General features: G+C 41.7%; 1 protein-coding gene and 1 long non-coding RNA gene across 3 annotated transcripts in view; both read left to right on the forward strand.

Annotated features, from left to right (window-relative positions):
* The window catches only part of ACSL3 (acyl-CoA synthetase long chain family member 3), a 139863-nt gene extending 121008 nt beyond the window's left edge, over positions 1 to 18855 (forward strand). For both annotated transcript variants that reach the window (XR_007478243.1, XR_007478244.1), the window contains one exon: positions 14600 to 18855. The gene's annotated coding sequence lies outside the window, so the exon portion shown is untranslated. The remainder of the gene's footprint in view (positions 1 to 14599) is intronic.
* A 1348-nt stretch (positions 18856 to 20203) lies between these two features.
* LOC125964933 (uncharacterized) lies at positions 20204 to 23916 on the forward strand. Its single transcript, XR_007478249.1, has 2 exons — positions 20204 to 20398; positions 21068 to 23916. It is a non-coding gene; the product is annotated as an uncharacterized LOC125964933 (long non-coding RNA).
* The last annotated feature ends 1061 nt before the right edge of the window (positions 23917 to 24977 follow it).

Genomic DNA, 24977 nt, shown 5'->3' on the forward strand with positions numbered 1-24977 from the left:
TCCGTGGAATGAGAGCATTCATATGAGGAAGTGTAGCTGGTGGGAAGAAGTGTTTCTGAGAGGAGGTACCAGAGAGGGATAACAAGTAACTTGAGGGGTTTACCAGGAGACAGTGGATGATGATGGTGGTAGGATACCTGTGGTTGCATTTCAGGGACCAACAGATAGCAGTTCTATTGCAGCTGCCAGCTGATAGCTAGCTGCCTGCTTTTCTTCTTCCAGTGGTGCCTTAAGAGTCCTTTCCCCAGAGTGTTGATCTTGGTACAGTTTTCCCCATATGCCCTTTCCTAGTGATGGCTCAGGTTCCTACACACAAAGGGAAGATAAGAATTGAATACTGAAATATTCATATATATGGTTTATCCATGGGGTTGCTAGACTCAAAATCTCCAACTAGTAGGACATTTTCACCAAACCATATTTTACTTTCATGGTCTAACTATATGCAAAGACAAAGATCATATTTTCCTCTGGGCTTTAGTATAGTATCTTCCTTTAGTAAAATATCTTTCCTCTGGGCTTTAGTACAGTTGCTTCAGTATCCATAGGGGATTGATTGCAGGATTCCTGTGAGCACTGAGGTCCGAGGATGCTCAAGTCGTTTGTATAAAATGGCATAGTATTTGCATATAACTTATGCCCATCTTCCTGTATACTTTAAATAATCTCTAGGTTATTTATAATACTTGATACAATGCTATGCTATGTAAATAGTTGCCAGCCATGCAGCAAATTCAAGTTTTGATTTTTGGAACTTTCTGGAGATTTTTTCCTGAATATTTTTGATCTCCAGTTGGTTGAATCTGCAAATACAGAACTGTGGATACAGAAGGCCAACTGTACTTCAGAAGCTGGAAATCAATGGAAATACACACACACACACACACACACACACACACACACCCCCCACATGCATGTAGCTTTTTCTATGATTAGGGTTGGTTATGGAGGAAAAGTAGGTAATGTTTCATTCGCTCATTCATTCATTCATTCATGTCATATACTCTGAGCACCTTTTTGAGCTAGTTCTCCTACTAGGAGCTGGAGTATAGCAGGGTATAGTCAGAGGTCTTTACCCTTATAAGGCTCATAACTAATATGACCTCAGGCAATAGATTGACGTCTCTATTATCTCTACAATACAATATAATATTCAGTTGACTTTCTTCCTCTCTGTTCTCTGTCCTGGGAGTCCCGTGGGCCCCAGCACCTCTGCAATCCCAGAGCAGATGCACGGAGGGCAGAGTCAGGGGAGTGCACCGTGACACTGACTCATGTCCACCGGGTGACTGGATAAGCCAGAGGGTTTCTTGGGGGCTTCCATTTCTACAACCGTATTATGAAAAATCCAGTACCCACCCTTGCCACAAGGGCCATTCTGCTGGCTTCCAGTGTCACAGCTATGCTAGGAACAGCTGGCTGTTCTAGGCGGTGCTTTTGCCATTAGTGTTTCATGCTGTCTGTTCAATGTCCACATACGTGGTGCGAGGACCACCTGGTCAGAGGTGGCCTGCTCTGCTTTGGGGTGGAATCCTGGCTTCTCTCTGCCGTCTTGTTTATAAATCTCCGTCTGCTCAGTCTCAGAGCTCTGAGAGGAGAACACCAGGCAGCACTGCTGGCTGCTCTGTGTCCGCTCTGCAAAGAGTTCTGGTAATTTTCCTCTGAGAGAAAAAGGGCTGGTTGCCAGCCTTAGCCTGTGATCCCTCCGCTGTCCTGCCTGTGTCAGCTGATGAAATAAGGGCTTTTGATTTCATTTTCCATTATTTTCTCTGACACGGAGCCACTAAGAAAAGGAGGCTAGTAACTTTCAGGTTATCCCAGGCAGCTGAGAAATATTCACAGGAACAAAAATATTAGACTCACTAAACCCTAGGACTCAAATCACAGTAGTATACTAACGCTTATGAATACATTATGCCTTTGTAGATTTGCAGATATGTTGTGTATGCACATTTTTCTCCCCCCCAAATTTGTAACAAATGAGAAAGAATAATACCCCCTTTGCACTATCTTTGTTTTTTAGGTTGAAAAGCAAAAACACCATGCAGCCCTTGGCCAAAAAGAGTTTCTCTTCTGTACATTTTTGGAGCAGGGTTTTGTGGGAATCTAGGTTTTCCATCTTTTTAAAAAATTATTCCTATATTCTAGCTACTTGTGGGGACCCTTCCTCTTGGAAAATGTAGAGTCTAGCGCTGAACATTTTAGTTGAGGCACTATACCTCAAGCTCCTAGTGTATTTTGTTGCCTTCTAGTATGTTTCACCACAGAAAGTGTGTGCATGTATGGGTGTATTTAACAACGCAATCTAGTCTTATATGCCGGAAGCATTATTTTTCTTATCAAAACTTTAAATCCTTCTCTCCTTGCTAAATAATAAATTTAACATTATTTAAAGAGATTGGACTCTCGTGCCTATTTCCCTTATAAGAGCCTCTAAGGAGCTGAGAATGGCTCTGCATGAAACTTCTGGAACAAGCGGGGTCAACCTTGAGCAGATTATTTCTGATTCTCAGCTCTCTCCTTCGATGGAAGGGGCATGGGGCTCAGTAAATGCTGCCAAGGATCTTTAAGTTGTGGGCACATCTACATGTATAAACAGTTTAAATAAATGCATCAGTGTGTTTCATTCGTTTAAGTTAGTAAAATATACACTTATTAAATTACACACTTGGATTCATTCTCTCCACAACTGTTTTGGAATGAAACCAGCCATTTAAGGGAAAAGATCAATTTGGTTGGTTGCTGCTATCGTGTAAGATAGAACAACGCACGTTAACATGCTTTTCCCTCTTTGGCCGTGGGCACAGCTGGTATTATATAGTCCAAACTGATTCAACGGGTCAATTATTGTGACACTGCATTTCTAAACTGTTCCAAAAGCAAAGGTTGAACGTTGTTTTTAAGAGTTATCAAGCGATCATTCTGTTGGTATCTGGAAGGGAAAACCCCCCTGAGAAAACCCTGCTCACAGGGGTCATTTCACTTGATTCACATATTCACCGGAGGAATATCGGATCCCTCTCTAATAATCACTAAGGTGCCATGTGGGATCATTTAGCTAAGTGATATGCAGATGTTGTCATCCCTCACAGGTAACTATGGCAACGGATGCTCTGCTGACAAGCTCTGTGCCTACCATTATTAGAGATTCGACAGTCTTCTCAACTACAATTAACTGGTATTTTTTCCCCCCTGGATTTGTAAGGCAATTGACGTCAGCATTTCCAGAGTGCAAATAAAGATATTTCGGATGCGGAAAAAAAACAGACTTCATTTTAAAATCATGGCATTTACTCAGAAAGGCAGCTCAGAGAGGGAAATGCAAATGGGGAAGCATCAGTCCGGTCTGCCTTTCTCTTTTCAGAGAGAAGGAGCTTGTCAATGTTTCTGTGTGTGAAATTTGAGCCAATGGTTTTAGACATCTCCATGTGTTAAACAGCTAAGTTTTTTCTTGCAATATTTAGAGACAAAGCATCACAGAGAAAATTCTAAATAGCAATACACTATTTTGGCCAGCCCAAAAGATAGCTTTTTCTCAGCCTTTCCTTTTTTTCTTTTTTTTTTTTTTCCTGCTTTATAACAAAGTGAATCAGTTATACATATACATATGTTCCCATATCTCTTCCCTCTTGCGTCTCCCTCCCTCCCACGCTCCCTATCCCATCCCTCCAGGCGGTCACAAAGCACCGAGCTGATCTCCCTGTGCTATGCGGCTGCTTCCCACTAGCTATCTACCTTACGTTTGGTAGTGTATATATGTCCATGCCTCCCTCTCGCTTTGTCACAGCTTACCCTTCCCCCTCCCCATATCCTCAAGTCCATTCTCTAGTAGGTCTGTGTCTTTATTCCTGTCTTACCCCTAGGTTCTTCATGACATTTTTTTTCTTAAATTCCATATATAGGTGTTAGCATACGGTATTTGTCTTTCTCTTTCTGACTTAATTCACTCTGTATGACAGACTCTAGGTCTATCCACCTCATTACAAATAGCTCAATTTCGTTTCTTTTTATGGCTGGGTAATATTCCATTGTATATATGTGCCACATCTTCTTTATCCATTCATCTGATAATGGAAACTTAGGTTGTTTCCATCTCTGGGCTATTGTAAATAGAGCTGTAATGAACATTTTGGTACATGACTCTTTTTGAATTATGGTTTTCTCAGGGTATATGCCCAGTAGTGGGATTGCTGGGTCATATGGTAGTTGTATTTGTAGTTTTTTAAGGAACCTCCATACTGTTCTCCACAGTGACTGTATCAATTTACATTCCCACCAACAGTGCAAGAGTGTTCCCTTTTCTCCACACCCTCTCCAGCATTTATTGTTTCTAAATTTTTTGATGATGGCCATTCTGACTGGTGTGAGATGATATCTCATTGTAGTTTTGATTTACATTTCTCTAATGATTAATGAAGTTGAGTATTCTTTCATGTGTTTGTTGGCAGTCTGTATATCTTCTTTGGAGAAATGTCTATTTAGGTCTTCTGCCCATCTTTGGATTGGGTTGTTTGTTTTTTGTTATTGAGCTGCATGAGCTCCTCATAAACTTTGGAGATTAATCCTTTGTCAGTTGTTTCATTTGCAAATATTTTCTCCCATTCTGAGGGTTGTCTTTTGGTCTTGTTTATGGTTTCCTTTGCTGTGCAAAAGCTTTGAAGTTTCATTAGGTCCCATTTGTTTATTTTTGTTTTTATTTCCATTTCTCTAGGAAGTGGGTCAAAAAGGATCTTGCTGTGATTTATGTCATAGAGTGTTCTGCCTATGTTTTCCTCTAAGAGTTTGATAGTTTCTGGCCTTACATTTAGGTCTTTAATCCATTTTGAGCTTATTATTGTGTATGGTGTTAGGGAGAGTGATCTAATCTCATACTTTTATATGGACCTGTCCAGATTTCCCAGCACCACTTATTGAAGAGGCTGTCCTTTCTGCACTGTACATTGCTGCCTCCTTTATCAAAGATAAGGTGACCATATGTGCGTGGGTTTATCTCTGGGCTTTCTATCCTGTTCCATTGATCTATCTTTCTGCTTTTGTGCCAGTACCATACTGTCTTGATTACTGTAGCTTTGTAGTATAGTCTGAAGTCAGGGAACCTGATTCCTCCAGCTCCGTTTTTCGTTCTCAAGATTGCTTTGGCTATTCGGGGTCTTTTGTGTTTCCATACAAATTGTGAAATTTTTTGTTCTAGTTCTGTGAAAAATACCAGTGGTAGTTTGATAGGGATTGCATTGAATCTGTAGATTGCTTTGGGTAGTAGAGTCATTTTCACAATGTTGATTCTTCCAATCCAAGAACATGGTATATCTCTCCATCTATTTGTATCATCTTTAATTTCTTTCATCAGTGTCTTATAATTTTCTGCATACAGGTCTTTTGTCTCCTTAGGTAGGTTTATTCCTAGATATTTTATTCTTTTTGTTGCAATGGTAAATGGGAGTGTTTTCTTGATTTCACTTTCAGACTTTTCATCCTTAGTGTATAGGAATGCCAGAGATTTCTGTGCATTAATTTTGTATCCTGCTACTTTACCAAATTCATTGATTACCTCTAGTAGTTTTCTGGTAGCATCTTTAGGATTCTCTATGTATAGTATCATGTCATCTGCAAACAGTGACAGCTTTACTTCTTGTTTTCCGATTTGGATTCCTTTTCTTCTCTAATTGCTGTGGCTAAAAATTCCAAAACTATGTTGAATAAGAGTGGTGAGAGTGGGCAACCTTGTCTTGTTCCTAATCGTAGTGGAATTGCTTTCAGTTTTTCAGCATTGAGGACGATGTTGGCTGTGAGTTTGTCATATATGGCCTTTATTATGTTGAGGAAAGTTCTCTCTATGCCTACTTTCTGCAGGTTTTTTTTTTATCATAAATGGGTGTTGAATTTTGTCGAAAGCTTTCTCTGCATCTATTGAGATGATCATATGGTTTATCACACTGATTGTTTTGCATATATTGAAGAATCCTTGCATTCCTGGAATAAACCCCACTTGATGATGGTGCATGATTCTTTTAATGTGCTATTGGATTCTGTTTGCTAGTATTTTGTTGAGGATTTTTGCATTTATGTTCATCAGTGATATTGGCCTGTAGTTTTCTTTCTTTGTGACATCCTTGTCTGGTTTTGGTGTCAAGGTGATGGTGGCCTCGTAGAATGAGTTTGGGAGTGTTCCTCCCTCTGCTATATTTTGGAAGAGTTTGAGAAGGATAGGTGTTAGCTCTTATGTAAATGTTTTATAGAATTCGTCTGTGAAGCCATCTGGTCCTTGGCTTTTGTTTGTTGGAAGATTTTTAATCACAGTTTCAATTTCAGTGCTTGTGATTGGTCTGTTCATATTTTCTATTTCTTCCTAATTCAGTCTTGGCAGGTTGTGCATTTCTAAGAATTTGTCCATTTCTTCCAGGTTGTCCATTTTATTGGCATAGAGTTGCTTGTAGTAATCTCTCATGATCTTTTGTATTTCTGCAGTGTCAGTTGTTACTTCTCTTTTTTCATTTCTAATTCTATTGATTTGAGTCGTCTCCCTTTTTTTCTTGATGAGTCTGGCTAATGGTTTATCAATTTTGTTTATCTTCTCAAACAACCAGCTTTTAGTTTTATTGATCTTTGCTATCGTTTCCTTCATTTCTTTTTCATTTATTTCTGATCTGATTTTTATGATTTCTTTCCTTCTGCTATCTTTGGGGGTTTTTTGTTCTTCTTTCTCTAATTGCTTTAAGTGCAAGGTTAGGTTGTTTATTCGAGATGTTTCCTGTTTCTTAAGGTAGGATTGTATTGCTATAAACTTCCCTCTTAGAACTCCTTTTGCTGCATCCGATAGATTTTGGGTCATCGTGTCTCCATTGTCATTTGTTTCTAGGTGTTTTTTAATTTCCTAATTGATTTCTTCAGTGATCACTTCGTTATTAAGTAGTGTATTGTTTAACCTCCATGTGTTCGTATTTTTTACAGATCTTTTCCTGTAATTGATACCTAATTTCATAGCGTTGTGGTCAGAAAAGATACTTGGAACAATTTCAGTTTTCTTAAATTTACCAAGGCTTGACTTGTGACCCAAGATATGATCTATCCTGGAGAATGTTCCATGAGCACTTGAGAAAAATGTGTATTCTGTTGTTTTTGGAAGGAATGTCCTATAAATATCAATTAAGTCCATCTTGTTTAATGTATCATTTAAAGCTTGTGTTTCCTTATTTATTTTCATTTTGGATGATCTGTCCATTGGTGAAAGTGGGGTGTTAATGTCCCCTGCTATGAATGTGTTACTGTCGATTTCCCCTTTTATGGCTGTTAGTATTTGCCTTATATATTGAGGTGCTCCTATGTTGGGTGCATAAGTATTTACAATTGTTATATCTTCTTCTTGGATCGAGCCCTTGATCATTATGTAGTGTCCTTCTTTGTCTCTTCTAGTAGTCTTTATTTTAAAGTCTATTTTGTCTGATATGAGAATTGCTATTCCAGCTTTCTTTTGGTTTCCATTTGCATGAAATATCTTTTTCCATCCCCTCACTTTCAGTCTGTATGTGTCTCTAGGTCTGAAGTGGGTCTCTTGTAGACAGCAAATATATGGGTCTTGTTTTTGTATCCATTCAGCCAATCTGTGTCTTTTGGTGGGAGCATTTAGTCCATTTACATTTAAGGTAATTATCGATATGTATGTTCCTATTCCCATTTTCTTAATTGTTTTGGGTTCATTATTGTAGGTCTTTTCCTTCTCTTGTGTTTCTTGCCTACAGAAGTTCCTTAGCAGTTGTTGTAAAGCTGGTTTGGTGGTGCTGAACTCTCTCAGCTTTTGCTTGTCTGTAAATGTTTTAAATTCTCCATCAAATCTGAATGAGATCCTTGCTGGGTAGAGTAATCTTGCTTGCAGGTTTTTCTCCTTCATCACTTTAAATATGTCCTGCCAGTCCCTTCTGGCTTGCAGAGTTTCTGCTGAAAGATCAGCTGTTAACCTTATGGGGATTCCCTTGTGTGTTATTTGTTGTTTTTCCCTTGCTGCTTTTAATATGTTTTCTTTGTATTTAATTTTTGACAGTTTGATTAACATGTGTCTTGGCGTATTTCTCCTTGGAGTTTTCCTGTATGGGACTCTCTGTGCTTCCTGGACTTGATTAACTATTTCCTTTCCCATATTAGGGAAGTTTTCAACTATAATCTCTTCAAATACCTTCTCAGTCCCTTTCATTTTCTCTTCTTCTTCTGGAACCTCTATAATTCGAATGTTGGTGCATTTAATGTTGTCCCAGAGGTCTCTGAGACTGTCCTCACTTCTTTTCATTCTTTTTTCTTTATTCTGCTCTGCAGTAGTTATTTCCAGTATTTTATCTTCCAGGTCACTTATACGTTCTTCTGCCTCAGTTATTCTGTTATTGATCCCATCTACAGTATTTTTAATTTCATTTATTGTGTTGTTCATCGTTGTTTGTTTCATCTTCAGTTCTTCTAGGTCCTTGTTAAATGTTTCTTGCATTTTGTCCATTCTATTTCCAAGATTTTGGATCATCTTTGCTGTCATTATTCTGAATTCTTTTTCAGGTAGACTGCCTATTTCCTCTTCATTTGTTAGGTCTGGTGGGTTTTTATCTTGCTCCTTCATCTGCTGTGTGTTTTTCTGTCTTCTCATTTTGCTTATCTTACTGTGTTTGGGGTCTCCTTTTCACAGGCTGCAGGCTCATAGTTCCCGTTGTTTTTGGTGCCTGTCCCCAGTGGCTAAGGTTGGTTCAGTGAGTTGTGTAGGCTTTCTTGTGGAGGGGACTAGTGCCTGTGTTCTGGTGGATGAGGCTGGATCTTGTCTTTTTGGTGGGCAGGTCCACGTCTGGTGGTGTGTTTTGGGGTGTCTGTGGACTTATTATGATTCTAGGCAGCCTCTCTGCTAATGGGTGGGGCTGTGTTCCTGTCTTGCTAGTTGTTTGGCATAGGATGTCCAGCACTGTAGCTTGCTGGTCGTTGAGTGAAGCTGGGTACTGGTGTTGACATGGAGATCTCTGGGAGATTTTTGCCACTTGATATTATGTGGAGCTGGGTGGTCTTTTGTGGACCAGTGTCCTGAAGTTGGCTCTCCCACCTCAGAGGCACAGCACTAACTCCTGGCTGCAGCACCAAGAGCCTTTCATCCACACGGCTCAGAATAAAAGGGAGAAAAAGTAGAAAGAAAGAATTAGTAGAAGTAGAAAGAAAGAAAGAAAGAAAGAAGGAAAGAAAGAAAGAAAGAAAGAAAGGAGGGAGGGAGGGAGGAAGTAGGGAAGGAAGGAGGGAAGGAAGGAAAAAATGAAAGAAAGGAAGAAGATAAAGTAAAATAAAATAAGATAAAATATAGTAAAGTTATAAAAATAAAAAAGTAATTATTAAGAAAAAAAAATAAAACAAAAAAACAAACCAAAAAAAAACAGACAGATAGAACCCTAGGACAAATGGTGGAAGCAAAGCTATACAGCATAAATCTTGCTCTCAAAGTCCACCTCCTCAATTTGGGATGATTTGTTGTCTATTCATGTATTCCACAGACATCAAGTTGATTGTGGATCTTTAATCCGCTGCTTCTGAGGCTGCTGGGAGAGATCTCCCTTTCTCTTCTTTGTTCTCACAGCTCCCAGGGCCTCAGCTTTGGATTTGGCCCCGCCTCTGCGTGTAGGTCGCCTGAGGGCGTCTGTTCTTCGCTCAGACAGGACGGGGTTAAAGGAGCCACTGATTTGGTGGCTCTGGCTCACTCAGGCTGGGGGGGGGGGCGAGGGAGGGGCACGGAGTGTGGGGTGGGCCTGCAGTGGCAGAGGCCGGCGTGACGCTGCACCAGCCTGAGGCGCACCGTGTGTTCTCCCGGGGAAGTTGTCCCTGGATCTCGGGACCCTGGCAGTGGTGAGCTGGACAGGCTCCCCGGAAGGGGGGTGTGGAGAGTGACCTGTGCTCGCACACAGGCTTCTTGGTGGCAGCAGCAGCAGCCTTAGCCTCTCATGCCCGTCTCTGGGGTCCGCGCTTTTAGCCGCAGCTCGCGCCCGTCTCTGGAGCTCCTTTAAGCAGCGCTCTTAATCCCCTCTCCTCGCGGACCAGGAAACAAAGAGGTTAGAAAAAGTCTCTTGCCTCTTCAACAGGTCCAGACTTTTCCCCAGACTCCCTCCCAGCTAGCCGTGGCGCACTAACCCCCTGCAGGCTGTGTTCACGCCGCCAACCCCAGTCCTCTCCTGGCGCTCCGGCTGAAGCCGGAGCCTCAACTCCCAGCCCCGCCCGCCCTGGCGGGTGAGCAGACAAGCCTCTCGGGCTGGTGAGTGCCGGTCAGCCCTGATCCTCTGTGCGGGAATCTCTCCGCTTTGCCCTCCGCACCCCTGTTGCTGTGCTCTCCTCCGCGGCGCCGAAGCTTTGCCCCTGTGCCACCCGCAGCCTCCGCCTGCGAAGGGGCTCCTAGTGTGTGAAATCCTTTCCTCCTTCACGGCTCCCTCCCACTGGTGCAGGTCCCGTCCCTATCCTTTTGTCTCTGTTTATTCTTTTTTCTTTTGCCCTACCCAGGTAAGTGGGGGGTTTCTTGCCTTTTAGGAGGTCTGAGGTCTTCTGCCAGTGTTCAGTAGGTGTTCTGTAGGAGTTGTTCCATGTGTAGATGTATTTCTGGTGTATCTGTGGGGAGGAAGGTGATCTCCTCGTCTTACTCTTCCGCCATCTTCCCGGAAGCTGGCTGGGAGACTTTCCAGACTTGATTTTAAATACTGTATCTGTGCCTTACTAGCTTTAAAGGCTTTTGTTAGAGGAAGTGAATGTTAACAACTCTTTATAAATTAAAGTTGCCCTCTCCCAGGAACTTCAACACTTCTCCGGAGGGATCGAATCCTTCTCAGCCTTTCTAATGAGTTGTTTGCAGTTTTATTTCTCCAGGGTTTGTGGTGAAAAGCAGTCTGATTATTTTGACTTCGAAACTTTACTTAATAATATTTTAATGTGTCAGAAATCCTTAGGCAAGGGACTAAGGCTTCAAAAGAACTCTCCATGGTAGGGTTAGGACAAAAGCAGACCTTGGTGTTTGCTGTGAAAAGTTGAAAGGCCCCAGAAAGAAACTTCAGCAGATTCCAGGTTAATAAGCATTTATTAAATACCCGTATGTGCCTTGAAAATCCTAGGTACTTTCACATTTATCTCCTCACTTAGTATCCTTATTAAGGTAAAAAGAACTCTTACAATTAGCCTTGAATATATATATATATTTGTGTGTGTGTGTGTGTGTGTGTGTGTGTGTGTGTGTATATATATATATATATATATATATATATATATACACACCCAAGGAGATAATTAACAAGGGTAAAAAAAGGAAATAACTCCACCTCATTGGATCTGAATAATATTTGATGCAGAAGAAAAAAATAGAAGCAGAGTCCAGCAATGTTTGGATGATCCTATCTGGTCAACTCTGGAGGCCGTTACACCTAGTGCTTTATTTTTCTCTACTAATGTGGCAGTCTGTTTCACCACCTCTTCAAGGTGGGAGTTTTTCCAATGATGTTTACTTGCTGGAGCTTGGACTTGACTCAGCTGAGTTCTTGCTCCAGAAAATTCATACGAGGACAGTGACTGATTAAAGTCTTGAAGCCTCAGGCTGTGCTTATCAAGTACCATCTGATTTCCCTGGAGTTTAGACCTGGGGTCGGAAGGAATCAGGTATTGGGCCTCATCATACCCAGACTGAAATACACTCAGAAATATCATTCTTCTCCTACAGTAGAAATTTCCAGAAAGTTACTTCTAGGCCAGAAGCCAAAGAATGTAAGGTTCAGAGCTGGAAGACTTGGATTTGAAACCCTGGCCCTACTCCTTGCTCTCTTTGTGTCCTGGGATGGATTATATTACCTCTTTCTAATTTTCTTATCTCATATTGAAAAATGTTATGATGAGGTTGATTTAAATGTAAAATGAGATAGAGTAGGTGTGAGATTTCTGTAAATTCTAAAACGCTTCTGCAAAACTTATTAACTCACTATTGGAAAAATTGGGAAATACAATCTTGGGGTTGGAAAAGGAAAGGGAAGCCAAATGGTTGGTATTGGAGTAGATTTTTTTGCAATGTGTTCTTGGGCAAGATACGTACAAGGGAGACAAAGCATACTGAGCCTTATCCCACAGTCTGTCAGTTGGGAGTTGGGGGGAGGAGTTTGAGAAGGAGGAGTCATATAGTCAGGAGTGCTTTGGTACATTCTGATGCATAACAGCATCACGGGTGGAGTGATGCCACTCTCTTAGGTTGGGTGAAGGGAACGATCTTGATGCTACCATTTTTTAAGCACCTACTATGTGACAGGCACATCACAAAATGTGCAAAATGCTTTACAAACATTCCTTTATATGTAACGAGCAATTTATGCAGATGAACTCTTACTATACCCTAGTCTGCATATCAGGAGATTAGAATATAAAGAACTAGCTTGCCCCGCGTTCACCTGGAGAAAGTGGCAGAGCTAGCCCTTAAGCTCATGGAGGGACCCCAGCCCACCAGTTAACTAAACATACTCCGAATTGAGGTGAATGGAGTAAAATGATAACTTGATTTATATAAGATAAATAATGTATTTATTAATTTATTGAATAATAATTTCTGCAAGTTTCTGTGCTAGGACCTGGGTTCTATAAAAGTAAGCCTCTTGACCACCTGCAGCTTCTGGTCTGCTGGAGAAGTGTGATACATATGGAATAAATACTTAAATATTAATCAATTAATTTATTGATTAAATGCAAATATAACAAGTGCTGTACAAGAGAGTATTGGGAGCTCTGAGAGCATGTAGAGAGAGTGGTAACGTAGCCAAAGGGATAATGAGGAAGTGACACTGAAGAGAATTCTTGGACGGAGTACCCAGGTGAGCGACATGTATGTAATTTCCTCCCATCTTCCCATGCCCACATTGTATAAACACTTCTTCAAAACTCAGCTCAAACACTGCTTCCTCAGTGCTCTCCCAGCTGAACATGGCCCTCTTTCTCTGGAGTCCAATAATTGTTTTATTAATAGTGAACATTAATTATGTACCTACTATGTGCCAAATGTTCTACATGTTTTCGACGGATAACTCATTTGACCCTCACAACAACCCCTTAGGTATCTACTATTATTGTCACCATTTTGCAGATGAGAAAACTGAGGGAGCTAAAATAACTCTTCCTGTCACAAGAACAAAGATCTCAATCCAGACAGTGCTGTACAACCCAAGAGAGGGTGGTTATAACACTTGGCTATGCAGGCTCTAGCTATGCCTCTCTTGTGGGACTTAGGCTTTCCGACCAGTGTTAAACTAATTTTTGGAGGTATTATCTTCCTTATTGGACAGTAAGCACTTTTTTTAATAGATAATTTACATGCAATTTAAACACCCGTCCTCTATAAAACATTTCCATCACTGCTGAACGTTTCTTTGGATCCCTTTCCAGTCAATAACCCTCTTCTCCATTTCACCCCAGGGATGATTTATATTATCACAGTTTGTTTTTCTCTGATGTAGAACTTCATATAAATGGAATCGTACAGTATTTACTCTTTTTTGTCTGAATTCTTTCACTTAGCACAATGTTTTTGAGATTCATCCACTTTGTTCTTTCTTATGGTTGGTAGTACTCCACACATAAGCTCCTTAGGACCTGCCCATTTTTGTATCCACTCCTGTACTTAGAACCAAAGTGATATTAAAAATATTTATCAACAGGGATGACAGGGTACTTATCAGAACAGACACTGGCCTAAGGGCTGGAGCAGAGTCATGTGCCAGAGATTAACTCCTAGTCACTGGACTGTGGGAATGTAGGGGTCCTGGAGAGGTGCCTTAGGAATGGGGTTGGCTGGGGTGGTGATGGGGCACTTGAAGGCCTGGGACAGTGGCTATTCACCAGCCGGCATGGGAGTTTCCACTATTTCGGCAACTGATCCAAGTGTACCAGTGTATGCTGCTGCATATCAGCTCTGCCTAGTAGAGTGTCCTATACAGTAAAGACATTCGATAATATTAGTTTATTGAACGGATTAATAACTACAAATTAAATGTAAACCGAGGATCTCTGCTTTTATCACTTAGAATTGATCTGTCTTGAAAATATCTCTAATTACTTTGGTTTTATTAGTTGTATCATATAGTTATGAAAAAAAATTCAGAGCCTGTATCTAGGTTGTAGCATTTGGCCCAAACTTGATCCCTATCATGGTATCAAAGACTGATGAGCAACCAATACATGCTGTTAAGTCTTAAATCGAGTTTTCAGATACGAACAGTTATGCCTGGAATATCACGGGGAGGAGAAGCAAGACTGTCAGTTGCAGAACGGGTACCCAATAGAGTACCGGGCACATAGTGAAGGCCCAGAGATATTTGTCAAGTGAATGATTATGTGAATGACTACTTGTATGTGTTAAGAAGAGGAAGAGGTCAATAAGGGTTGGAGGATCCAGAGGAGGCTTCTTAAAGAAGGTGGGTTGAAGGTAGACCATGAGGGTGGGAGGTTTTAGATGAGAGAGTTAGAATAGTGAAGAGCACGAATAAAGAAATGGCACGGGTCCTGTAGAGGACACCTGTTTTTGCCTTCACAGCACCCCTTCTTCTTCCTTTGGGGGACTCACCCACATTTTCTCTGTTGCTTTCAGGCTTGGAGGGATGGCCAGTCAAGGACTTCTCTCTTCCCTGGACAGAAGTGGATGGGCGATCCAAGCTACACTGGTAAGATGTTCTCTTCTTAGCATGTGGATAAGAATTCCAGAGAATTCGGTTAAACTCATGTATCCTGATGGCAGTGCCCTGAATGGAGTGTTCCCTGGTTGCTGCTACCTGGCTCTCCAGAGCTTTCCTGATTCCTGGATTTTCTGAAATTTTGGCCACTCTGCTATTCCTGCATTTCTGTGAATTATTCTGTAGCCTTTCAGTATTTTTTTTTTTTTCTTTTTACTTAATGTAGCAGGAGTCAATTTCTGTTCCTTGTAACCAACAAACCTTGATGGATTTAGGCATTTTCCAGCTTCCCAGCCCCTAGCAGTTTTTTTTAAGATGTCCTGGCTGGTCAGTAGCTGATGTCAGAATTCTTTTGCATGTTTACTTTAGAGAATGGAATCCCCTACACTTTCCTTATGAGCAGACCATGCGGTTTCACTACTTGAGTCATAAACTGAGATGCCTAGAAATGGAATGTTCCTCTTTATAACTCAGTATCACGTTTTGCTATGCATGACCCCCTAAGAGGTTCCACTCAGAGGGTGTTGTGAAGATTTGAAGATAATACCAACCATATTGTAGACTCTTAAGAACAAAGATATGGTCTGATTTTAAAAAAATGAAGATTCTTAATTTTATAGCTGTAGCCAGTGGCTGTCTTGTGGGTTTTTCCCCCCACTTACTTCATCTGCTATTTTTCTTGCAATAAAAGTAAATTTTTCTCTTTCCCTTCCCACCTCCTTTTATTGGGATAAACTGTTGTGGTGGTGGTGCCTTCCGTCTTTCTTTCTTAGCCTCCACTAACATTTTCATTAGCTTCATCACTTGCTACTTACTTGGAACACTCCAAGATTTGCTTCTGACTACTGCTAATTGAACTATACTCCTCATTTTTTCTCATGAATCCTGGGGAGAGTAGCATTTTCTCCCCGAGGGAAAATGAAAACATGACAGAAGACAGAGGTAGCTATTATGTAAACAAGAGAGGAATCACAGAACAGATTTCAGTGGCCTTTGTGCAAAGGGAAAGCGGAAGTGAAGAGCAATTCAAGTCCAGGCCCGGCCACGTGGATTAGCCTTTTTCAATGATACGATAGCACAGCATGAGAAAAAAGGAGGGCCTGACTCAAGAGGAAGTGCTCCATGTGGGATGGCTGAGCGAGTAGTTGCTCTTACAATCCTCAGTGGACTCAGGATGAATGGGGAAAAGAAGGCCCTAAAGAATCTAAATATGGTACAAAATCAAAAGAATCCAAGAATGAATCTGATTGTCAGCAGTTTTATTCTTTGTCATGGGTTGATAATAAGTGCATTTAGCAGATAGAAAATAAGCATTGGCTTGGGGAAAAAAATCTGCCCTTCTGATTTCAAGGCAAGCACCATATCCTTGGCTGCTTTGAAAATTACCTATCAAGTCTCACTCCTCTCTGCTCTTCCCATCATGGATCTTAGCCAAGCTGGTGTAATTTTCGAATGGTCTTTCTTCTCTGGTTTCTTCCCTCTTCAAGCTCTTCTTTCTGCTCCCAGAATAAACAAGACCTGGCCGTGTCAACCACCTGCTTAAACTTTTGAGGATGCTCCTTTGTCCACAGATGGAGTTGGACTCTTTACCATGGCAATAAGACCCTACCCGTGTGGACCTCCACATGCCTTCCCAGCCTGTCTCCTGCTACCTGCTTCCACCCGTCACCCCACACACATACTAACCTGCTTGCCATTCCACAAACACATCAAGCTCTTTAAGGCCTCCGTGACTTTGCTCATGCTTCTTCCATTTTGGTTTTCTCCTCAAGGTTTGCCTCCTCCAGAGAAATCTCTTAAAGACCAATATTAAAGGTCAAAATCTCTGCCCAGCAGAATCTGTTGCCTTTTCCTCTGTGCACAATTTTCTTTCTATACATACCACACATATAGCACATACATTATATCAGTGCAGCCCAATAGAAATATAACATGAACCAGATACTTAATTAAAAATTTCCAGTAGCCACATTAAAACAGTAAAAAAAAAACCATGCAAAGTTAATTTTAATAATATGTTTTATTTAACTCAATATATCTAAAAATATCATTTCAATATGTAATCAACGTAAAAATTACCAATAAGATATAATAAATTCTTTGAAATCTGGTGTATGTTATATACTTACAGCATACCTCAGTTTAGCCTAAATACATTACAAGTGCTCAATAGCGACATTTGGCTAGGACTACCATGTGGGACAGTCACATTATTTTATAGGTCATTGTTTTCTTGTCTTTCTTCTGGTTCAGTGATGTGTTTCTCAAGAGCTAAGCCTTATTCACCTTTTGATGTCTGCTATATAGTCCTATGTGGGGAACATAGAGCTGAGTGAATGTGTGCTGAATGGAAGAATAATTTTTAAGTCTTGGGAATCTATGAATGTTGGGCCCACAAATGAACCATTATATTTCCTTTTATGTCAAATTCCCTTGGTAGCCTCAGTGCAAGCTATCACATAATGTTCAACAGTTCCCGTAAATCCATTGCCAAATGGTCAATGCGGCGTGCATAATAAAAATGACCTGGATGGAAGATGAGTTACACTGTTCAAATTCCATTTGGCTGTTGTAAAATTATCATAATACTTTGAATACATTATGACTATAATGATTGCACTGTAATTGAACACTTTTCAGGTACTTTTCTCATGACATTGACCTAGATGAATCAGCCATGCACACATGATCTAATCAATCATGGACAGCATCCCTGAATGTTTTCAGAGAAGATGGAAGTGGAGGGAAAAAAGGGATTAGTTAAATCGCATGTTATTTGATTACTGTCGTCTCTGAACTCCTGTAGCATTTATAACCCCTGCTGGGTAACGTGTACACAATGATCCTATGGGTTCAGGGTCACAAGGAAAACCTGTGGGACCTCTGAGAGCAATGGTTATGCACCATTGGCAAAGATCCTGTTCTTTAATCCTACACTGTTAATGACCTTCTCAGTACCACAGGGACAGATCTGTGGTGGGGACTCTTGGGGTTTCAGGATGAGATGGCAGAATACAAAGTACTGTAACATACATTTAATGGTTTATAATCAATATCTCTTGTGGCCAGACTAAAGTCCTTGAGAATCATTCAGTGACTCAAAATACAAATAATTGTGACTAAAAAGATTATCCAAAACACACGGTTTTGAATTCCTTTGCTAAAAGAAAACCCCCATTTCTGTTCCCTAGATGATAATATTCAGATGAGACACTTGTCATGTCTGTCACCATATTCACCATCACAGATCATTTTGACTTTTCCAGTGTTTTTACGTGCTTTAATCTGTCATAGCCATTCATTTATTCAAAAAGTGGGTCAAACTCTTATTGTCATCTCTTGCACTATGATTCACATTGGCCATGGAAACTATAAAAACTATCTGAGCTAATATAATATAAGGTGTCTGTTATCTTTCAACATATAGACGCAACCATATATAATTTCTCTCATGCTGTAAATAAATCAATAGCTGTAATTAAAGGAAAATCAGTTAAAAGGAGGTAACAATATTAAGACTTTGTGCCCTACTCACTTCTCTCTGTGGAAGAAATTCCTGAATGCTGGGAGAAGGAACAGACGGGGTCTTGGTGGACAATACCTTGTCAAGTGGAATAGTCTCGTCTCCAGCTGTGCAAAAATGTAATTACTTCGGCATGTCTCAGAAGACCCAACTCTTTTGTGTTCTGGAGAAGGGAAGAGCCAAACATGGAATAGTAATGTCGATATTCAGGCCATTTATCAATCAAATCTAATCATTAAAGCAATAATGTATTCAACATTTAAAAATTTTAAAGTTTCTGTTCAGCCCAATTGTTTGAAGCACATATGTTTTAGTATGTCTTTTTCCCCTCGACCTAGACACTGAAAATATGAGTGAAATTTGAGTCTTATCCAAATATAAACTGAAATCTAAAGGTGATGGAAGATGAGGTGCTTTGGGGGGACCATCCTTCATGCTCCATCTGCTATGAGAACCCTCTCGAGGTTTGTTGGAGAAATACTACATGATCCATTGTGTGCCTGCCTTGTTTTCATCCTTTTCCCAGACATCCCATCCATCTGGTGTTGAGTGGAGGTGGAGAACGGCTCTGGAGTCAGACAAATCTGGGCTGGATTCACTCTGGGATTTTGGGCACGATATTACTCATTAAACAATGAAGCCTTTTCTTTATATTGTTCTTGATCTTTTTTCAATTATGTATATACATACCAAAAATTCAAATTACCATTCAAGCTTTGAAACATTTTTAGGAGATTAGATCAATGGCAAATTTAGTTTATTTTTTTTCCCAAGAGTGTAATAAGGGAAGAAATTCTACTCCCTTATTGCATGCCATCAACTTTAGACTATTTGTTAGACCAACTGACAGATTTTCATCAGTGTGGCTAATTTGGAACAGCATAAAACTAAAACAATTTTTTGTTTGGGATGCTCTTTGACTTGGGTGATTTCCAATATGTCAGACAGCCCTGCAGTTAAGTTCAAGTATTGAACTCAGTAACAGTTTGCCCCCAATTTTAGAAGAGCTAATTACCAAATCAAATCTTACGAAGCAAATAAAGTAGGGGATGGTGATGCTTCTCTGACAAGAGAAATATTCTGATTACGATTCATCCTTGGGTTCCTTTAAATCAAACATCCTCGATGGAACCAGTTTTGCCCTATAGGGGGCATTTTTCGTGTCACAGTGATTGAGGTAGTGTTACTAGCATTTAGTAGGAAGAAGCTGGTGGTGCCTGACTGTGTCACAGTCCTGCACAAATGAATTGTCTCTTGGCCTTTACAATTGTCAAATGCCCAAAGGGACATTCACACAGGTGGAAAACCTGTTTTTATTGAGCTGAGCCTAGAATCCAACCCTATTTTACATATAAACATAATGTGGATTTGTTGGGAAGGCATAGTTTTAATAATATACAGTAAATTTCATGGGAATGCAATTACTTTGAAAACTGAGGGGAGATTATACTACTTTGTTCTGTTTAGAACTTTATGAAGAGTTAGTTTCTCTTATGGACTGATTGTGTTCCCCTCAAATTCATATGTTGAAGCCCTAACCCTCAGTACCTCAGAATGTGACTGTATTTAGAGACAGGGCCTGTAAAGAGATAATTAAGTTAAAATGGGGTCGTTGGGTGGGCCCTAGTCCAGTGTGACTGATGTCCTTATAAGAAGAAATTAGGACACAGATACACAGAAGGATGACACAGGAAAGATGGCCATCTGTAAGCCAAGACGAGAAGCCTCAGAAGGAGCCAAACCCGCCGACACCTTGATCTTGGACTTCCAGCCTCCAGAGCTATTAGAAAATACATTTCTCGGGCTTCCCTGGTGGCGCAGTGGTTGAGGGTCTGCCTGCCGATGCAGGGGACACAGGTTCGTGCCCTGGTCTGGGAAGATCCCACGTGCCGCGGAGCGGCTGGGCCCGTGAGCCATGGCCGCTGAGCCTGCGCGTCCGGAGCCTGTGCTCCGCAGCGGGAGAGGCCACAACAGTGAGAGGCCCGTGTACCGCAAAAATTAAAAAAAATAAATACATTTTTCTTGTTTAAGCCATCTGGATTATGGTCTTTTATTATAGTAGTCCTAGCAGACTAACCCAGTTGCTTTATTATTTTTAGAAAATCACACTAATGATGTTAACGCCGCTTTTCGCACTTGAGTCCCCAGCACAATGTATTCGTGTCAGTGTGCATTTGTAGCTGTCACATTCATGGTGAGTCTGCATATAGTGCAAGCATTCTGATCGCCTTATGCCTGATACCATCAGGTCTTAATATTCACTTAATGACATTCCTATAATTATGTTACGAATCGCCTTTCTCTATTTTACTTTTAATGATAGCTAGGTTAGTATAGTAATATTTTTGGACATTATGTGTATAGGCAAGTTGTATTACCTATGAATTTTAATTCAGAACATAATGAAGACATTTAAAAATATTTATCACGAAAGGCCGGCATTGGGTTTGCTGAGGTGGAGAATCATTAGGGTGATTTGAGGTTTGCTAAAGGTTTGCCGAGCGTCCCTAGAGGTAAGTTTTAGGTAGGTTTTTTATTTTGCACGCTGAACAAGAATACCGCTATTGTCTAAAGCAGTGGTTCTTAAACTTGGGTTTATGGTAAGAAATCCTTACCTGGGTTCCACTCTGAGAGATTCTACTTTGGTTGGAATGTGGCCTGGGCAGCTGGAGTTGCAAAAGCTCCCCAGGTGATTCCATAGCATAAGGGTTGGAAATCACTGTGGTGGGTTTAAATCATGTCTGCAAATTCTTTGACATGCCTTCCATCAACAAGTGGGTCTGATTCCCCTTGACTATGGGCCATTTTAGTGACCGATATCTTTTTTTTCTTTGGATGTGCTGCGCTGCATGCGGGATCTTAGTTCCCCGACCAGGGATGGAACCTGCGCCCCCCGGCAGTGGAAACAAGGAGTCCTAACCACTGGACCACCAGGGAAGTCCCTAGTGGCTGATTTCTAACCAGTAGAATGCAGTGGAGGCCCCCCTGCACAACTTTCAAGGCTACATCATAAAAGGCAATACAGCATCCACCTCGCTCTCTGTCTCTCTCTGGGTCTCTTTCTTGCTCCCTTTCCCCAGGCCTTCACAGCCCTGAGCAGCCACCCAAGAAGAACATCCTGCGCTGAAGCCACCGCACAGGGAGGGATCATGCGGAGAGACCACCTAGAGGTAGAGAGAGATGTCCGAGGATTACCAGCTATTCACCCCCAACTGTTTGGTCCTTCCCAGCCAAGGCACCCGTTGTGTGAGTGGATGAGGCTTCAAGATGGTCTCTGACGGCATCCTTGGAGGGACCTCAAGTGCAGCAGGACCACCTAGTGGAGCCCGGTCAACCCTGCAAGCATCACGTAATAAATAATATGAGATGGTTATTGTACTAAACTACTGTTTCGGGTGGTTTGTCATGCAGCAACAGAAAACTGGAACATGCCTTGTTGGTATTTGCAAAGCCCTTCCTTTGATGGAATTAATTTAATTCAAGAGTTTTTTGTGCTCTCACTTTTCTCCAGATCACGTTAGGATGGCACGCATCCTCTCTTCACTCTGGTGAGGACCACATGAGTTTGCTGGACTCCTGGCTCGCCTTGGGGTTCTGTTTATCAGGGCTTTTAACTTGTTAATGGGAGGAGAGGCAATTGTCAGTCCAATGCAGACAAGTTCTGACCAATCCTAGTGTAAAGGACAGCACTGTAGGATTGCATTTGTTAAACAGGAGGAGAGAAGCCTGTATTTGCTTTGCTACCTGATTAGTCTGTATCTTACACTCTGCATTTCTTAAATAAATTTGTTTCTTCCACAAATTTCTGGCACATTTGGTTGGATGCCAGCTAGTCCAAGTCTAGGCAGATAGAATCCATGTCTTCAGGTGATCTTGTTGCAAGCTGCCCAGCTCTGACACAAGCAAAGGACAGCAGACAAGCCATCATTGTCTCCAGTAGAGCCGGAGTGACAGAGAAGTACAGACCTAGTTCACAGGAGGCCCGGATGAATCCTGGCAGAAGAAACCGGACAATGCACCAAATGTCTTAAGTGCTTTATGTGCCCTTTTCTCGAAGAGCCAACCTAGAAGACGGAATGAACAAATAATATCATAGTGGGTGCACTTTGTCTTCTTTGAAAGCACTTTGCTGTGCCAACTTCCATTGTTTCCTTTCCAAATGGTAGCCCTCTGCAATGGTCTGTTTCTCATCAAGAGTGCCTAGGAGGTTGGGTGGTCGTGGGAGTTTGGGGGTTGTGGTTTCCTAGACAATGTTGAGTCCTTCGGATTGAATCCTTGGACGTCTAGGATTTAGGTTCACTTACATCATTTCCAGGGTGTTTGGGGCCTCCCATGAGCCCTCCCCAAATAGTGTTTTCTCACAGAAGCATGTCTTCTGGAGAACCCAGGTTAGAGAAGAACTTGGGTTACCCAGACTAAGAGACTGGCTGGCTATGAGGTTGTCCATCTTCTTTTTTTTTTTTTTTTTTTTTTTTGCCGTACGCGGGCCTCTCACTGCTGTGGCCTCTCCCATTGTGGAGCACAGGCTCCGGACGCGCAGGCTCAGCGGCCATGGCTCACGGGCCCAGCCGCTCCGTGGCACGTGGGATCTTCCCGGACCGGGGCACGAACCTGCGTCCCCTGTATCGGCGGGCAGACTCCCAACCACTGTGCCACCAGGGAAGCCCCTGGTTGTCCATCTTCTGAGCAGGCATTTTTAGAGGGTAGTGGAGGGGGAGGACTATCTTTGCAAGGGACTGAAATGGTTTTCTCTGGATTGAGTGTGAAGCAGGTTATCTGGAGAATCAAAACTTTATTTATATGCAGGAAACTAATGATTTGTGGAGGATGGAAGCTTCAGCGGAGGGTAAGAATATTTGTATGGGGCTTTTGGAGAGGAAAGGAATAGGGCCTCAAGAATATTTGCCTGAGATATACAGGCACTGAAATTTCTCAGAGTATCCAGGTAGGGCTCCAACCAATGCCCAGTGACAGGGAAGGGCGCCGAGACAAAATCATCTTGGAGGTAGAAAGAGACATGGCCAAGTCAGGCGGTAGAGGGGTCGGTGTGCGAGAGCAAGCAAGCTCTGGAACGCATCTGGTGAATTTCAGGACTTAGTCTGGGAGTTAAGGGGTAGAGTTCTGTATTGAATTTCCTGCTAATGCCTGTACGTGGGAGCTAGGACCTTATTCTCATCCCTCACAGAGAACCAGGACGCCAATACCTTTCCATTTTGATCAATGGAATATTTATAAATGTAATATTTCCTGCCATATCAATAAACAAAGGATGTTACAGTCGTCAGCGATTGCACCCCTCAACGTGGGCCGGTGAACCTTAAGGAAAGAATACCTGCCATCTAGCAGCCAGCCTTCAGACTGCAGCCACTCCCTGCGGTGAGCCCTGAGGGAACTCAGGATGTGAAAATACAGGATACTGGCTCCAGAGAGCTGAGGTGCCTATCAAAGGAGTGATTTCAGTGAGCCCAGAGTCTTGCATCTTCCCATACACAGAAAAGCGCTAGATTCCTTAACTTGAGATATCTGGTTTTCTTTAATCAACAATAATCTTTTGACATCCTGACTACCTGCCCTTTTGTTGCAAAACTCCTATGTACCCTGGCTCCTCCCCTTGCCTCCTTGGAGCAGTTTCTCAGAGCTACCTGAAATGCTGTCTCCCCCGGGGCTGCAGTCCTCCTTTTGCCCCAAATAAAACTTAACTCGCAACTCTCACGTTGTGCATATTTTTTTAAGTCAACAGTTCGTATAGTACTTGCAATTTACAAATTGATTTTGAATCAGCGTTTCCACTTAAGTCTCACAAAGTTTTATTGATGCTGTGGAGAGGGTATCATGTATTGTTCCCATTTTACAGATCAGAAAGCTGATCAAAATCACCCAGGACGGAAGCAGTTGTCTACTATTAATGGCTGACACTTACTGAGCACTTACTATGTGCCAGGCGCGGCTGCAAGCGTTTTACTTGTATTGGGGTTATTATTTCCCCTGTTTTACAGGAGGGGAAATGAAAACACTGAGAGGTAAGTGTCACACAGGAGAACCCCTATTTGAGGCCCTGGCAGTGGAACAAGAAGTTCCACCCCTTAAATGAGAGGTGGTCCCTGCTGACTGCCCTGTAGAATCCTGCATCAGCATTTGTTATTTACATATGAATGTAACCCCTGTGTGATGTCCGGGTCGTGGTGCCCTAGTCTATTGAGGGAAAACTGAGGTGAGATGAAGTCAGTGTCCATTTACAGCTGACTGCGCCCATTTCTCAAATATTTATAACAAGAATTTGAATAAGGAAGGAATGCATCAGGCTGAAAGCCTGGGAATAATTTCTCCTGTTTCCAGTTTCACGATGTGGGACGTGAATAGCCTGGTAATTTCACAGAACGAGAGGATCTTGATTACATTTAGTCTCAATCCCTTTTGCCAGACAGAACACGCTGGGATCAGCATGACAAAAGAGGTGATAATGGGCATTTTCAGAGTTTCTAGACCGAAGAGTGAGAGCTTTAGGAGGCGTGCCCTGGGATAAAATGACAGGATGGAAAGAGGGGACATTAGTTCTGGGGTTCAGCTGACTGACCTGCTGGGATGTCCGTGTGGTGTAAGGGTAAAATAAAGGCTCTGAAAACGCCAGGGTTGAAATGCTGGCACGTTAATTAACCCCATTTCATAAATCTGCAAAATGGGGATAATGGTATCATATCCTATAGGACTTGGGGAGGATTAAATGAATGCATGCATGCAAAAAAATTTTTTTAAAAAAATTCCTGCCCCAGGGG

This window comes from Orcinus orca, chromosome 7 (assembly GCF_937001465.1).
Source record: "Orcinus orca chromosome 7, mOrcOrc1.1, whole genome shotgun sequence".
Classification (NCBI taxonomy): Eukaryota; Metazoa; Chordata; class Mammalia; order Artiodactyla; family Delphinidae; genus Orcinus; species Orcinus orca.